Source organism: Mus caroli, unplaced genomic scaffold (assembly GCF_978045245.1).
Source record: "Mus caroli unplaced genomic scaffold, Mus_caroli_1 scaffold_20, whole genome shotgun sequence".
In the NCBI taxonomy this organism is placed as follows: domain Eukaryota; kingdom Metazoa; phylum Chordata; class Mammalia; order Rodentia; family Muridae; genus Mus; species Mus caroli.
In genome coordinates this window covers 48862501-48879387 of record NW_028227275.1, presented here as the reverse complement: position 1 = coordinate 48879387, position 16887 = coordinate 48862501, and the positions used below count along the sequence as shown (strand labels likewise).

Sequence of the window (16887 nt, the reverse complement as noted above, 5' to 3'; positions counted from 1 at the left end):
ACTAATGGAGAGTAAATAAATAAAAGTAGATTTGTGCTCTTGTTAAAAAAAAAAAGTACATGCCATATGACTCTACTTATGTGACATTCTGGAGAAGGTAAAACTATGAGGAGTATAAGACGATGGATGGTCCCCACCATTCAGGAAGAAGAAAGGATAGAATGGGGACTTGATAGAATAGCCAAACTACTCTGTAGATTGTTGCAGGATATTTGATCATGCAAGAGAGATACATGTGAAGACAGAATGAGCCAAAGAACAAGAAGGAGATAGAATATTAGAACAGATTACCAGAGTTAGTATGAGAATAAGCAGGACAATTCAGTAAGCACCCGAGAAAAGCCAGACTGAATCAATCAGCTTGGACAGGAGTTTTAAACCAGCTAGCCAAGCTCAGAAAGAACAAGAAAGGGTGACCTTATTTATCAGTCAGTCTCAAAGGCTAAAAACCTTCTAGACTTCTATGGAGGCTAGAAACTTCAAGGACTAGGCTTAGGTTAGCAGACTGAGGCAGTAAACCTGAGATATGACAATTACATCAGGTGAATAAAAGTTACATTTACAGTAGATACTCTAGTAGACAAATGACATTACACTATCTGCTAAATCCAGTAAATATCACACTATGAGCTTTAAATTATGCAAATTTACAAAATCATTTAGAAACTCAAAGGCTCAGAAGACAGCATGAATGTGTGTTATCCTAAGAGAATTTATTATTTGCGTAACCATTCCAAATGCTTTAAGACTCTCACTCAATTGGGGTGTGTGTGGGGTGGGTGGAATCGTTGATTCAACTTTAGAAGGGAAAGGCATATGTCAGATAAAAGCAAAAGAATTGCACAGGAGCACTGTTTAGTTAATAAAACATTCATTTTTATCCAAGTACAGATGAAAAATTCTGCCATGTATGCTACTGCTATATATTATCTTCTATATATTTAGGTATATATCCATGTAGTTATAAAAATAGCTATTATATATCTTTATAATATGTATGTCTGTGAATTTATGTCTCTGTAGCTATATCTATGTATTTTTATCTATAGCAAATATTTATCTATGGGTGTATATATATATGTATGTATATATGTATATAACATTTATATGTTTGTGTATATTATGTTTATACATATAACTGTATATATCTATGTATGCATTTATTACTTATGTATCTATGCAGTTATCTAAATAGCTATTATCTATGTATCTATACTTGTATATATGTATGTATCATCTATGTTTTATCTATCTATACTCTGATTAATCAGTTAACTAAATTACTGAGATGTGGTAGAAAAAAAAATCTGTTTCCCAAAGTTGGAGTGAGAATTTACAGGGATGCCCTGAGAAGAGGCTGAAATATTCTATGCAGTTATGAATCAGATTTGGTGACATCTATGATGGTTCTGTAATTGACTGTAGATACAAATGGTTATGGGTGCAAATATTTATAGATCTATCTATCTATCTATCTATCTATCTATCTATCTATCTATCTATCTATCTATGCAGGTTACTACATATACATATATTTCTTTGCCATATTTTAATTCAGTATTTTTAAGATGGAAAGCACTCCTCCCATGATATAGGGACATAGATACAAAAGAAAAGAATATATTACTGAAAATTCTCAGGGACTAGTAGGGTGGCTCAGTACTACAGACATATTTAGTATTCATAAAGCTCTGGGTTCAAATCTCTGCAAAGAGGTTTGGAATTTGGTGGGCACAGTGCATTACTAGAGGTAGGCATGGATGCACAAATGTAAAGAGGGTTGGAGGCAAAACACATGTGCATAGGACAGTGGGGCACAGTTTCAGTGCCTTTAATGACATTCCTACTAATTGAATAAAAGAGTCAATAAGAAGAAAGAAATTCCAATTGCAGAATAAGCCTAATGAATTATGTAGATACTCTAGGAATACCTACTCCAGGAAGGAGGAACACAAATCCTAACTCTTTAAAAAAGGACTATGTATAGTGACTTCCTTCCCATGGGTACAAACAGAAAGTAGAGACAGGATAGAAGGGGGAGGGAAGGGGGAGGGGGAAGAAGAAGAAGGAGAAGAAGAAGAAGGAGAAGGAGAAGGAGGAGGAGGAGGAGGAGGAGGAGGAGGAGGAGGAGGAGGAGGAGGAGGAGAAGGAGAAGGAGAAGGAGAAGGAGAAGGAGAAGGAGAAGAAGAAGAAGAAGAAGAAGAAGAAGAAGAAGAAGAAGAAGAAGAAGAAGAAGAAGAAGAAGAAGAAAAGAAGAAGAAAAGAAGAAGAACTTCACAATGGAGAAATCTAGCAAATACCACTTCAGCAAGTGCCATGAGTCTGTAGCATTAAGAAGAAATCTCATGTGACTAAATAAACCTTTGATGTGACAGCATGAAAATGATACCTGACTGTGATCACCTTCAGAACTCATAACTCAATCTAATCATCAGAAAGTCATCGGGCAAACCTCAGTAGAGGCACATCCTACAAGCTGCTGACTAGTATTCTTCCTACTGTCAGGGTCATTGAAACTAACAGCTCAGAAAAGCTGCCACAGCCTTCAGGAACTTAAAAGGAGACATGATAACTAAATGTAAATATGAATGGAATCTTGGAACAGAAAGGGAGACATTTGTTATAAGCTAATAAACTCCAAATAAAATCATAAGATATTTAAGTTAGATTAATTATAAAAGTAGATCATTATCATCTGATTTTCAGTTGAAATGGGTGGGGAAGGGGTTTATGAACTTCAATCCTTAGCTGAGGGTTTCTAGCAATTGAAGACTATGAGGGAAGGAAAAGTCAGTTTCTTAAGGGTATTGACTCTGGTAGTTCAAACATGCTCCAGTAATGCCCCAACACCCATCAGTATACGAGGACCACAAATTGGACTGGTGTTACTTTAAAAACTAACAAAAACGAGGATGCTAAGTTGGAAGAGAGGTGGGGTAAATCTGGGAAGAGTTAAGAAGAGAAACAGAAAGGTGAATAGGATCAAAATATAATGTATGCATGTCTTAGATTTTAAAAGAACTAATACACATCTATTTTTAAAAAGCAGAAGAAAATAGGCTACAGACACGGGGAGATTTGTGCCATACTCAACACTGATCAGAGAAGACTTAAAACAATGCTCGGGTGCTGAGAATAATTAACTGTGAGTGTTCATGTTTGGATGGGTCATCTGCATTAACCCTGATCATCTCAGGGAACTTGATGAACAAGGGGACACAAAGAATATTAAGAGGCAGAGGAAGGAGAGAAGAGCTGTGGCTTACTGTCTTCTAGACATGACAAGGATGAAGCAGATGTCCATCCACAGAAGCTGTGGTTGCCCAAACAAGATCAAGCCCATCAAAATTTCTGCAAAGATGAGCTGGGGCCTCCAGGATACTATCCCTTGTTGAGGAGCTATTGGCAGTTGATGGCTTCTGATGCAAGGAAAGTCACACTCCTTTGAGGACATGGCTGCTGGTAGGTTGCTCATGTACCAGTGGGTGGCCATATGAGTAGTACTAACTGAATTCAGGAAGTTGTGAAAAGCAAATAATTAAAAAGAAGACATGAAACTGAGGTAGGTCCTAGAAGAGTTGAAAGAAGGTGGGAGTAGATGGATATGGTCAATATAGATTATATAAATGTGTGAGACTTTCAAAGAGTAAGAATGTTATTTTTTTTTTATAAAAAGGAAAAATAGATTAAATTCTCTCCAGTCCTCAATAATCTTGACTTTTCATTTCTACATCCTGCTGATTTACACATTCCTCATCATACCATATTTTATGCTTTTGTTGAATATCACTGAGGATGCATTCCATAGAAGGGCCAAACTCTACAATACTGGAAACACCACTCTCATACTCACAAATGAAGCCAGCAGTGTGCATGGCTACCAGAGACCCTTTAGAATCAAATACAAGAAATCCAGAAGATCCACAGTAGAAAGTGTTGTCACAGGCAGCCACACCAGGTTCATGAACTGTTTCTTGGAAACTTCTTTGGGTGTATATATAGATATATTGCATAGTATTAAGGCCCTTCATTGATTTTCTTTCTTGAATGTGCTCATCTTGAGAAATCACAACACAGCCCTCACTAAGCTTCTGTTTTACATCAGGATGACCAATGATATATATCAACCCACTGGATGGTACAGGAGTTATTCCATTATACAGCCCTGCAGGTTCTTGTCCATTTCCCTTCAGTTTCAGGACAGCATAGTCAATGATGTAATCAGATATCTCAAACCAGGGTTCAACAAAAAAGAAGGAGTTTTTTTCCAGGAACTCTTCATAATCAAACGTGACTTTCACATATTGACTAATTTTATCTGCCCACTTACTTTGTTCTATGCCTTCACCCACAATGTCATTGATCACATGCCAGCAAGTGAGAATGTACAGCCCTGTAAAAACAAAGCAGGTAGCACAGCCCTCATTTTCCCCGTTGTTCCAAATGATGAGCCCAACTGAGTCACTGAACTGTGAAAGAAGTTTGAGCACTTTAGCTGGGGTGGGGTTTTTGGTCAGTTTCCTGAAGTTTTCTTTATGTATTTCAAATGAGGAAGTTCTCTGACTTTCTTCCTTGATGTATGCTCTGAGTTTTTCACACTCTTTCTTCATTGTGGGGTACTTATCCACAATGTATTCTTTTATTTTCCTATAAGATGGCTTCTCTAAATCAATGGGGTCTGCTGCTTGGGGACATTTTACTATCTCAAGCTCCACCTGAAAGAGTTTGCCCTCCAATTCATCAACTGACTGGGTGTTTTCTATGATGGTGTCAAAGTCTTTAATGAGCTTCCAGTGGTCACTCTCTACAAAGGAATAAAACCTGCCATCCTTCCTCAGAGTTTCCTTAATGGTGTCTCCCTTGAAGCCATACATACAGAGTTTGTTCCCCTCTTCTTGAAGTTCTCTACACTTGAGAATTCTTTCGTTCCTCTTCCCAACTGCATCAATATAAAATTCCACTCAGTCAGTACACACATGGTCCTGCCAACGATACACTTGCTTATCTTCTTCCTGTTCTTTTTTCATTTTAGAAAAGGTAATGACCACGTGGCTGTCTTCTGGAAAACAGCAGAGGGGCATGCCAAGGTTTATATATCCTTTGATTCCTTCTTTGCCATACACCAGCATTTCTTTGTTCTGTTGACTTTCTATTTCGTTTTTGACAGCATTAAGGGTGTTGAGTGCTGCATACAAACTATCTGTCTTCTTATGTGTGAGTGTATATTTCATTTTTTCATTTTTCCATTGATTTCCATCTAAGGTAATGATAATTGTCTTATATGTCTGATCTTGCCGATATTTCTTGAGTGAATATTCCCATTGGTTCTGCAGGTTTGTTAATTCACTTGCTCTTTTTCTAGATTCCATCTTAATTTGATAAATACTGCAATCACTCTGCTCTTCTTTGGGGCCCTAAAAATAAATGGTATATATGTTTCTTTTTCTTTTTTCTTTTTTTTTAAGTGAGCAATTCACAAAATTCCTGTGGAAAACTCAGCACCAACCTCAAAAGATCTGTGAGTATAATTAATCAGAGTTTAACATGGGATCCAAAATACAAGTTCAGCTTCCTATCAAACCAGTCAGAAAAGCCTTGTGTTTAATAGGGTCATTTCCCAACAAAAAAAGAGAGAAGACAGAGGGCTTGGGCAGATATTTTAAAATCTACCAACTTCCTGATGGAGTACTTTAGGTCTTGCTTATTACTTTAAACAATATAATTTTTATCTTTGCCAAGCCATTCATCAAGTGCAATATTTTTATCATATTGTACTGGAAATTGTATTCATTTGTTCGTTACTGTTTTTCTGCTATAGGGTTTGATCATATAATCAAGGTTTCCATGGAATTCTCCAATTAGTCCCTGCTGTTCTCAAACTTATAAATGTCTTGCTTATAGTGCCTACATTCTAGGGATACCTCACCATGCCAGGATTTAAATTGTTTGTATTTTAAGATGCCAATTTCATAAAGAGTACTGTACAATCATTTAGAACTATTGAATGACAATAATAAAAAGTTACTACTTAACTAATTATTTGCTCATAAGGGATAGTTATTTTGGCAATAGGTACCTCCGTTCACCCAGCATCTAACATGCAAGAATCTGCTATATCTTCAATTACATCCATACTCAAATCCTTTAAGTAGGCAAGAAAGAAAATGGCCTCCCTGACCCCTGACCTGTTGGTAAACATATTGAGGGACTGAACATTTTTCTTATAACTTCTTTCCCTAACATCACGTAATAGTCAGCAAAGGAACCAAATGCATAAATGCTAATGCTCAGTTACCTACCATCCCCCAGTGGTCTATGCATTTCTTTTTTGTAAACTTTTGTCCACAACTTTCATTTTTATAGCATGTGGTCTCATTTTCCCTAACTCATATTATTGTGAAAATGATGCCAACAGTCATGGGTTCATATTCTAGCAATGCTACACTGTGGTAATAAAGATAGCAATGACAGAGTATGGTAAAGACTAAACCTGCTATCATTTGAAATAACACTAATATTTTCAGATGTAGAGATTAAGAATAACATAAGCTAATATAAATTTACTCTGGCCATGCCTGGAAAGTCCTGGAAAGCATGCCTTCAGTCCAAATGCTTTCACCAGCAGCAACCTTGTCACACTGTATGGGGTGCTATAAATGATTTTCAAATATTTAAAGACATCTGGAACAATTTAGACCTCTCTCTCTCTCTCTCTCTCTCTCTCTCTCTCTCTCTCTCTCTCTCTCTCTCTCTCTCTGTGTGTGTGTGTGTGTGTGTGTGTGTGTGTATAGGTATTTTGGTTATTGTTGTTTCCTGAAACATGGAGCCCCTATTCAGCAGGAAGGTAAACATCTCCTCCTGCTTTCAGAGTGCTAGGATTGCAGGTCTACTTGACCTGACAGTTTTAATGGAAAGGGAAGTAGTATATGTGGTTGTCAGATTATTGATCTGCAATAGAGATATACAGAGATACATCTAGGCTTGGCATGGGTTTTCTAGCTATTCAGGTTTTCTAGCTTTATGAAACTTGAATAGGAAGAAACAACTTAGAGGATTTGAACTGACATTCTCAAATGCCTGTCAATACTCAATCTTCCTGATGTGTTCAAAGACCTTTGTGGTTTCAGAAAAGGGTCATTTTTATAACTGAGCTGGAGAATAGAAAGAGCTCTTACTTCATCAAACTTACCCAAGTCTTCAGTTTTCCTCCAGCAATTCCTTTCTCTTGTCCCTCTCCATAAACAAATGGAAAACAGTCTTCCTTACCTGCCTAATAAGGTCACAGTGAGAATCAATATACAAAAAAATCATTTTATAAACTCAAGTACTATAAGAATATAGGTTGTTATGATTTAATAGATCATCTAGACTCGGGATATTTCCATGCTATTAAAAATATTGGTTTCATTTTCCAGTTTCTCTTAATAGACTGTACCTGATATTTTTATTTTCATCATTGTGATTGTTTTAGACAAAATTACAATTGTTTTTTTTCAGTAAAAGATTACTTTGATGTGACTTGAAATATGAATCCCTTCCACAATCCTATCTACTCACATAGGAAGAATCATGTAAATGGAGATAATTTCATACAAGGAAGCAGCTTCTTGGCAGGAAAAACTATGCAATTTTGACCAAGGATAGCCAAATTTGTTATGTGTATATTTCATAGCAGTATATAGTGGTATAACTGAGAAGAATGGTACAGGGTTTTCACGTTTGTCTTTATATCACAAAGGTACCTCTGTGACCTGCTCTCCTAACAGCTCATGATAGCTTAAAGATGAAACAGATGGTTCACCTGAAACACTAATTTCAAAATGATTCAATTTATGGCTGAATCTATACAGCTGTCATATACTGTGCAGAGGAAATGATAAAGTGGTGGCCCATATTCCATTTCAGCTCTGGTCTTGTTTGCCCCAGTATACTAAGTTAATAAGCGCTAGTTTACCCGCCAAGCACAATAACCCCAACAACAGAAAGGGAGCATTATATGTCAAGTACTATCCTAAAATTTTAACATAAATTACCTCTAATTGTTAGCCCCATAACTGCCATGGAAAGTAGTTTATATTTGAATTTTGTTGGTTGGAAAGTATATCATTGACAAGAGACGTGACAGGCCCAAGCCGAGAATCTGAAGGAGAGATAGAATTCAAATACAGATGGAGATGGAACCTTTCCACATAGGAGCTTGCAGTCCAGGAATTCAAAGTGTTATACTTACCTTGATGCTAAGCCCTAGTTTTCCTTTAAGATGGAGGTAACAGAGCAATGGGGAATTTGCAGAGGAATAAGTATCCCATGGGCAACCCCTCCAGAAGTTGAGAGCAACTACACTTCAGCATCCTTATCAAAAATTTTAAGAGTATTTGTCTATGCTGTTACATTTGGGGGGCAGTGTAGGTGATATGGGAGTAGGGGTTTTCACAGAAACCTTCTATGTCTCTCTTAACTGTAAGTCTGCAGTCATCCATGCCAATGAAAAAGTAGCTTCCTTGCCCTTTACAGTCATCAGGAGCATGGATCATGGACATGGGCTTCTGGTGACAGTACAGATCATGGTCTGATCCCACATGGTCTCCAGAGGCAGCATATGCCAGAGACCTTAGTATGATATCTGGTGGCAGTATAGACTGGGCACATGAACATGATCCTCTGCTGTAGCATGGGCCACGGATATCACTATGATGTGTATGGTGGCAGCACAGGCCAAGAACATCAGCATGGTCTCTGGGACAACACTGGCCACAGACAACAATATGGTCCCTGGTGGCAGCTCAGCAGATGGACGTCAACATGGCTTCAGGCAGCAGCACAAACCACAGATATCCACATGGCCTGGAGTGGTAACATGGATGACAGACATCGATATGGTCTTCTGCAGGGGTACAGACCATAGATGTACACACAGCCTCTATTGGCAGCACAGACCGTGGACCTCAACGTTACCTCTAGTGGAAGCACAGACCACGAACATCCACATGAACCTCGGGTTTCAGCACAGCCTGGGGCAGTCAGCCACAGATACCAACATGGCCTTCAGGGGCAGTATGGACCATAGAGGTCCTTTGAGGAGGCCCAATCCAGAAAATGAACAGTTCTTTATCTCAGACATCTTATTGTTCCTCAGAGCCATGGTGGTTGTGTAGCTGGTGTTCAGGGGCTGTGTCTGTGCAAATTCCATGCCACACAGCACCCTTTATGCTCTACTAGCAATGACATGTTCTCCCATTACCACAACCTTCTCTCACACCCCTCCCTACTGTCTTATCTCTACATCTGCCTCCATCCACCCTCACTCCTCTCTCCAGTCCTCCATCTTTCTCATCTCTCTATCACATATTTGTTTGTCATAGTTGTATGGAAACTAGTATGTCACATAGTAATGCCCAGAATCAGGATGATCTTACAGCTGGAGGGGGGGGGCATCTCGGGGCAGGTCCCATGGGAGCTCCTGGCTGCCATGAGGCTCACAGTGTTCAACCTTTGTGCTTGAAGGCTGCTGGCAGCACCACTGTCCCACACTCCCTGTCTCCTAGAGGGGCAAGCAGCAGCTGCAGCTGTTTTCTGTTGGGGCATCGCTCTTCAGAATCTCAATGGTCTCTCCTCAGAGATCTGTGATAGGTGCCAGTGACTTGTCATCTTTGTTTTCTCTGGATCTATATTTCTTTATTACATCACCATTTGAACAATGCTGGTCATAAAGCATATCCTTCCACCAAATTCATAAAATATGTTTATGGAATAGATGGAGTAGACCTGTGTTGTGCTGGATCATGTTGTAAAGTCTTCTGAGATTCCACCTGACACTAGTCAGAATGGCTAAGATCAAAAACTCAGGTGACAGCAGATGCTGGCAATGATGTGGAGAAAGAGGAACACTCCTCCATTGCTGGTGGGACTGCAAGCTAGTACGACCACTTTGGAAGTCAGTTTGGTGGTTCCTCAGAAAATTGGACATAGTTCTACTGGAAGATCCAGCAATACCACTCCTGGGCATATACCTAGAAGATGCACTAACTTGTAATAAGGACTCATGCTTCACTATGTTCATAGCAGCCTTATTTATAATAGCCAGAAGCTGGAAAGAACCCAGAAGTCACTCAACAGAGGAATGGATACAGAAAATGTGGTACATTTACATAATGGAGTACTACTCAGCTATTAAAAACAATGAATTTATGAAATTCTTAAACAAATGGATGGATCTGGAGGATATCATCCTAAGTGAGGTAACCCAATCACAAAAGCACACATCTGATATGCACTCACTGAGGTATTAAGTAAGTATCACTAAGTAGCTATTAGACCAGAAGCTCAGACTACCCAAGATACAATTTGCAAAACACATGAAACTTGAGAAGAAGGAAGACCAAAGTGTGGACACTTGAGTCCTTCTTAGAAGGGGGAACAAAATACCCATTGAAAGAGTTACAGAGACAAAGTTTGGAGCAGAGACTGAGGTATGACCACACAGAAACTGCCGCACCTGGGGATCCATCCCATAAACACCCACCAAACCCAGACACCATTGCAGATGCCAACAAGAGCTTGCTGACAGGAGACTGATATAGCTGTCTCCTGAAAGACTCTGTCAGTGCCTGACAGAAGTGGATGGTCACAGTCATCCATTAGACAGAGCACAGGGTCCCCAGTGAAGGAGCTAGAGAAAGTACCCAAGGTGCTGAAGGGGTATGCAGCCCTCTAGGAGGAACAACAATATGAACGGACCAGTAACCCCAGAGCTCCCTGGGACTAAACCACCAATCAAAGAAAACACACAGGGAGACTCATGGCCCTAGCTGCATATGTAGCTGAGGATGGCCTAGTCAGTTATCAATGGGAAGAGAGCCCCTTGGTCCTGTGAAGGTTATATGCCCCAGTATAGGGGAATGCCTGGGCCAGGAAGCAGGAGTGGGTGGGTTGAGGAGGAGGGAGATGGGGGAGAGGATAGAGGATTTTCAGAGGGGAAACTAGGAAAGGAGATAACATTTGAAATGTAAATAAAGAAAATATCTAATTGAAAAAAAGGGTTTTCAATGAGAAAGAGAATGCCATTCCAAATATTATAAGGATTGAACATTGCTCCCTCTTATAAGGACTCAAGGAGAAATTCTTAGACTTGCTAATGATAGTAATATAATCTCAGTCTGCCAGCCAAGAAAAATGGTTATAGGGACAACTGTATGCCCCTCAAATAATTAGGATAATACAGCCCCTTTTTTTCAGCCAAGAGGGGTCCAGAAACTCCTCAGCTCTACCCCAGGCAGTTCAGGATTATGTAGAGGAAATTTAATCCGGAAACATGGCTACTGTGGCAAGGGATCACATCCAACGATCTTTTAGGTATATATGATGTGGCCAGAATGCAGACACTCCCTCAACTATGGTATGATTTGGCTGGAATACAGGCACATTCTCAGAATGCACCTTTAATCCCTAACACTGAAGGTAAGGTTACTTTGTAGAAGGAAGCAGTCATGTTGGAAAGTGACTTCTAATTGAGGAGTAGACAAAGTGAAGAATTAGGGAAAGATTTGACAGAATGAGTCAGAGATAGGTTATGCCCAACTCACACAAGAACAGCAAAGGAAAGAGAGGCTACTTAAAGGGAGAGAGGGGGGTGGAGAGAAATGGTGTGAGTGTATGTGTACACTTTACTGGGACAGTTGTTTACAGAGATAGATTGCAGAGAGAACAAGCTAGGCATAGGTGAAGAGAGAACAAGCTAGAGAATGAGAAGAAGCCGGAAGAATTGAACTTATTGCCAGAGCTTGCTTGAGGCCAGGCAGAGCAATTCAGTCAGAGCAGTTGACTTAGTCGTATTAGAAGATTGGATTGTACAGAGGCATGAAGCTTCCAGGCCTAGGCCTCAAGTAGTTAGAACAAATAAGGAAAAGTGCCTTAAAATAGCTTTGGTATGGCTCCCATCTCATCACTTCATGTGAGGAAATAAAAGCAATATTTATAGGACTGGGCCTCAGTTCTACCACCTCAGTAATATTAACCTCAGATTTTCTCATAATTTATATACCCACTGTGGGTGTGTCTCTCTGCCTCCAGGATATATGGGTCTTATGCAAGGAAGAAGTTCAATCTCTCTACAAAGAATTCAGGTCATTCCAGGGGTAATTGATTCAAACTGTATGGGAGAGATTAAGGTTATGCTTTACCCTCCCCCCCCCCCCCCCCGCCAAAACACACACACTAAAACCGTACATCTGGGACAAAGAGTTGAGTTGCACAATTGCTTTTGCTTCCTTATCTTATCTTAATTATATGGCGTTCTAAATACAGGAAGATAAAAACTCAGGTTTCATGAAAATTTAAAGGTACAGGGTAAAGCTGCTGAAAGTCTTATAGATACAATAGCTGATATATCTTGTATCACTGGAAAAGGCTGGCCCTCCTCTTAGCAGTCTCAAAGTACCCCATCAACTTTTGTTCACTTAAGACAAACTGCCAATGTGGCAAAAAATGTTGAGAATTTTAACAATGCTATATGAAAAGTCTTCTGGTTCTTTTTGTCCCTATGTGATTCTATCTTTACCTTTCATATTATAGGGAAGAAACATTTTGGAATAGATGGGAGTTCCTTTAATAAGTCCAAATTACTAAGTTGCCTCTCAAGTGATACAAATGAAACTTGTTCCCAATATGAGACTAAGAAAAAAATAGTCAAGGTGTTACAGAACCCATACAACCTAAATGAAATAACAGAGAGGGATTAGGTTTTGATCAGTTTTTTCCTAGGGGCCACTGTTGAAGTGGCTGCTGACCCCATCCATTATTTAGAAATCTGAGACTCCTCTTTGAGTGGACAATGGCTCCTGGCTATAGAAAAGATACAAGCAGTTACAGCTCTGGTTAATGAACAATTACAACTGGAACATATAGAACTTTACAACAGTCCCTGGAATATCCATATATTTGTTATTTTAAAAAGTCAGGAAAGTGAAGGCTCCTATAAGACTATCCTTAAGAATTAAGGCTGGATAAGCTCATAACATTAAATAATTTTCAAAAACTTTTAGGGATATAAACTTTTACGAGACAAAATAAGCTCTACAATAGGTACAAAAAGAAATTTCAAGCCAACAATTAAAGCAAATTAATTACACACAATCTTGCAATTTGGTTGTTGTATCCACTCCTCATAGTCCCACTAGATGCCTCTAGTAAAACATGCTACTTGAATATATTTATTTACCCTCTCTGTACTCACCTCTTTGATTCTTATAGATATTCCATATAACCCATAAGGACAATCTATTATGGAAAGAGATTATCAGACTTTAGAGGGACATATTACTAAATTATAAAAAAGAAAATTTAACTATAGCTTCCACATCATATTCTCCAACATCCTCTTCTTGTGATCAATCATTGTGGAAAGGCCCCAATGTACTGTTAACTGCTGGTCGAGGTATGCTTGTGTTTTCTCACAGGATGAAGATTCTCCTGATCCAACCCCATGGAGGCTTTCAACCACCTCAGCAGCAAATCCAGCAGCTAAATCTGACTCCACCCCCAGAGTATGAAGAAGCCACTGCTGATAGCAATGAGTCCTCGGTGGATATTAACCCTTTCTATTCAAGCCCAGAAGCTATGGTTGCAGAGCTTGTACCCCGATTTCAAAGACTTCTGATTTTCCTAAAACACCTTCTGAACTTTTACCTATAACTCTGAACCAGCTTTGGTATGATGACCCAGGAGGTCTCCCGGCAGCAAATTTACATTGTCTTTTATTCTAGATGCCATTTTAAACCTAAGTCACTTCCTATCTCTAGAAGTTAAGGACTTTTTCTTCTATAGTCACAATGCCGATTTATTTACTCAAATAAAAATAAACAGAGATATACAAATCATTTTTCATTAACTATCTTTTATTTCTTTATTAATTTTATGTGCTTGTGTGTGTCTGGGCATTGCACCATGTAAATGAAAGGCCCATGGTAACCAAGAGAAGGGTGCTCAATTCCCTCAAACTTGAGATTCAGGGGGTTGTGAACCACTATTGCTGGGAACTGAATTTATCACCTCTGTAAGAGCAGCAAGTTCATGCATTTAACTGCAGACTAACCCTATTCTTTTAAAGAGGGTTCTTCCCATGCAGACTAATCTTGTGATCATACTCAGTGAGGGATTATAAACCAGCTACCACTAACATGATGAAATTGTGCGCTTTCATAGTCTTTAATCATAAAATTATTAGTTTATTGAAAAGAACATGGAAATTGTCTCTGGAACTGTCAGCCATGGGTTGCTTCTTCACATTATTGTTTAAGTGATGCACTAAGCTGAGTGGGAGCCATTCAAAGACTATATCCGGGCTGGTGAGATGGCTCAGTGGGTAAGAGCACCTGACTGCTCTTCCAAAGGTCCGAAGTTCAAATCCCAGCAACCACATGGTGGCTCACAACCATCCGTAATGAGATCTGATGCCCTCTTCTGGTGCGTCCGAAGACAGACAGCTACAGTGTACTTACACATAATAAATAAATAAATCTTTAAAAAAAAAAAAAAAGACTATATCCATGATCTTAAGCCTTCTGTTGTAGAATCTGAGCCCTAGATTTCTGCCAATAACTACTGCTACTAAGCTACAATGGAAATCTATGTAACCTCTCTGGACCTAGTTTCCTGTTTGCAAAAAGCAGCAGCAACTGTAAATGAGACAAATATATCTTATGGTGATATGTCCAGAAGAGTGAGTGTCCATGAGTCTAGGATCACCTCAGACTTCACTCACAGCTATATGGTCTTGAGCATGCTATTTATTTTCTGCCTCTTTTTCACCCCAAAAGGCATGGCATAGACTCAACATCAACTATTGTGAAGATTAAAAATACATCATGCAAGCTGGATATGGTAACCAGCACTCAGGAGACAGAGTCAGGCAGGTCTCTGTGAGTTTGAGGCCTGATCTACAAAGCGAGTTCCAGGACATCCAAGGGCAACACAGAAGAAACCTGTCTTGAAACAAAACAAAACAAAGCAAAACAAATAAACAAACAATATGCAGGCAATGGCTTCATACAATGACTGCCTGTGACAGATTGATTAGGGAATATTACTGCTATTGATACTGTTATCAATACTAAGACTTAACTAGGGACAATCTTAGAACAGTGGAGGTTCTGGGGAAATGAAAATTGGAAAGCACTTGAGGAACTGGACTGTGTTATAGTATTTCTGAGGCCACGGATTTATTTCTCAATCTGTCAATGAACTTGGGGGTTACACTTAGAAAAATGAACTGAGCAGAGGAGACAGGGCAAGACAAAGCAGAGGTTCCATCATCTTATATTCTTGCTGAGGCTATTTTAGGTTTAACTCTAATTTGATCTCCTTGAAAGACTTCTATAGAAAATTCTTGCTGAGCAAGATAGCAGGCTGTGATTTTTGCCTTTAAAATCCCCTTAGTCTAAATGCTCAGGGATGTTATACTTGGGCCCCCGACTATTCTCAGCCAGTTGGAATAAAGATTTTCAATCGGCTATAGACAGTGTCTGAGTGGCCATCTCTGCTGGGCTCCCTCTCCCACAGACAACAACATGAATTTTCAGTTCCTTTGGAAGTGTTTTAGCAAGAGTTAAGAGGTTAAGAATCTACTCCGTATCCATTTCTCCACCTCCTAGCTTTTCCACTATCCAGACAGAATCATGTAATAGCAAAATATTCAATGCTTGCAGCTATCCTAAGCCAATCCATGTTGTGATAGGAGGAGCTAGGATTCCACTGACCTTAATACAGGAGTTGCTGCCTCTTCTTCAGTAAAGTCACAAAGTAATGGAGCCTGTGGAGGGTTCCCTGACCAGTCTCCTGGCCTCACTTTTCACCACCCCCAGCCAATTACCTTTTAATTTCTCATTTCCCTTTCCTCTTTCTTTCCTGTCTTCCTTACCCCTCTTCATTTACATCCTCTGCCCTACCCCCCTTAGTTCTGGTTTACTCTCTCTTACACCCCCCACCCCCATTTCCTGACCAATCTTAAAGATGCTTAAAGCTTCCTAGCTTGACTGATTTCTCTCTCTGTTTCAATTTCCTCAGCCAGAGTTTTAAGAAACAAGATAAGAGGAAACTGAGAAAGGTGATAACATTTGAAATGTAAATAAAGAAAATATCTAATAAAAAAGAAAGAGAAGAAACAAGATAAACAGATAACAGACACCTTGTCCTAACCCACCACATTGCTGCCTCCAGGACACAGTGGGACAAGAAGCAGACACTGAAAACAAACTTATGCTTTCCTGGTCCTCCAAATGAATGGCACTTCTGTCCTTTTCAGCCCAGGGGTTCTAGTGCTGCCAAGCCCTTGTCCACCCTGGAAAGTACCTGTGTAGTCTCTGCACTTACATACCTGCTGCACATATTGCTCTCAGCCAGCAAACCCAGCCCCTGACTCAGGTCAGCTCTTCTATGAGGAGTAATCAATTAAGCATCTCTCAGAGACATAGTCTGGTCAATGAGAACGCACTCAAGGAAGATCTGAGTAGGTAAGGGAGCAAGGCAAAGGAGAAGAGAGGGTGGGTGAAAGGAAGCTACACCCTTAGAAAATTAATCTCTGGCCAACTGGTTTGTTTTATGCCATTCCCACCTTAAGTTTCTTTTTCTCCATTTTATTTCTGACTTTTAAGAAGGAGGGAGCACTAGCTCTCAAGCTGAGTATCATTACTCTTCCAAACCTCCCCTCTTCCTTCCCCGTCTTCCTTACCCCTCTTCATTTACATCCTCCTCTGCCCCATCCCCTTACTTCTAGTTTACTCCTTCTTACCCTCCCTCCCTCCCTCACCATTTCCTGACCAATCTTGAAGATGCTTAAAGCTTCCTAGCTTGACTGATTTCTCTCTCGGTTTCAATTTCTCTGCTCACCCTCTC

The 16887-nt window shown here is 39.6% G+C and overlaps 1 pseudogene; it reads right to left on the bottom strand.

Moving 5' to 3' along the window:
* Positions 1–2649: 2649 nt before the first annotated feature.
* LOC110285224 (serine protease FAM111A-like) overlaps positions 2650–16887 on the bottom strand; it is a 36152-nt pseudogene continuing 21914 nt past the window's right edge.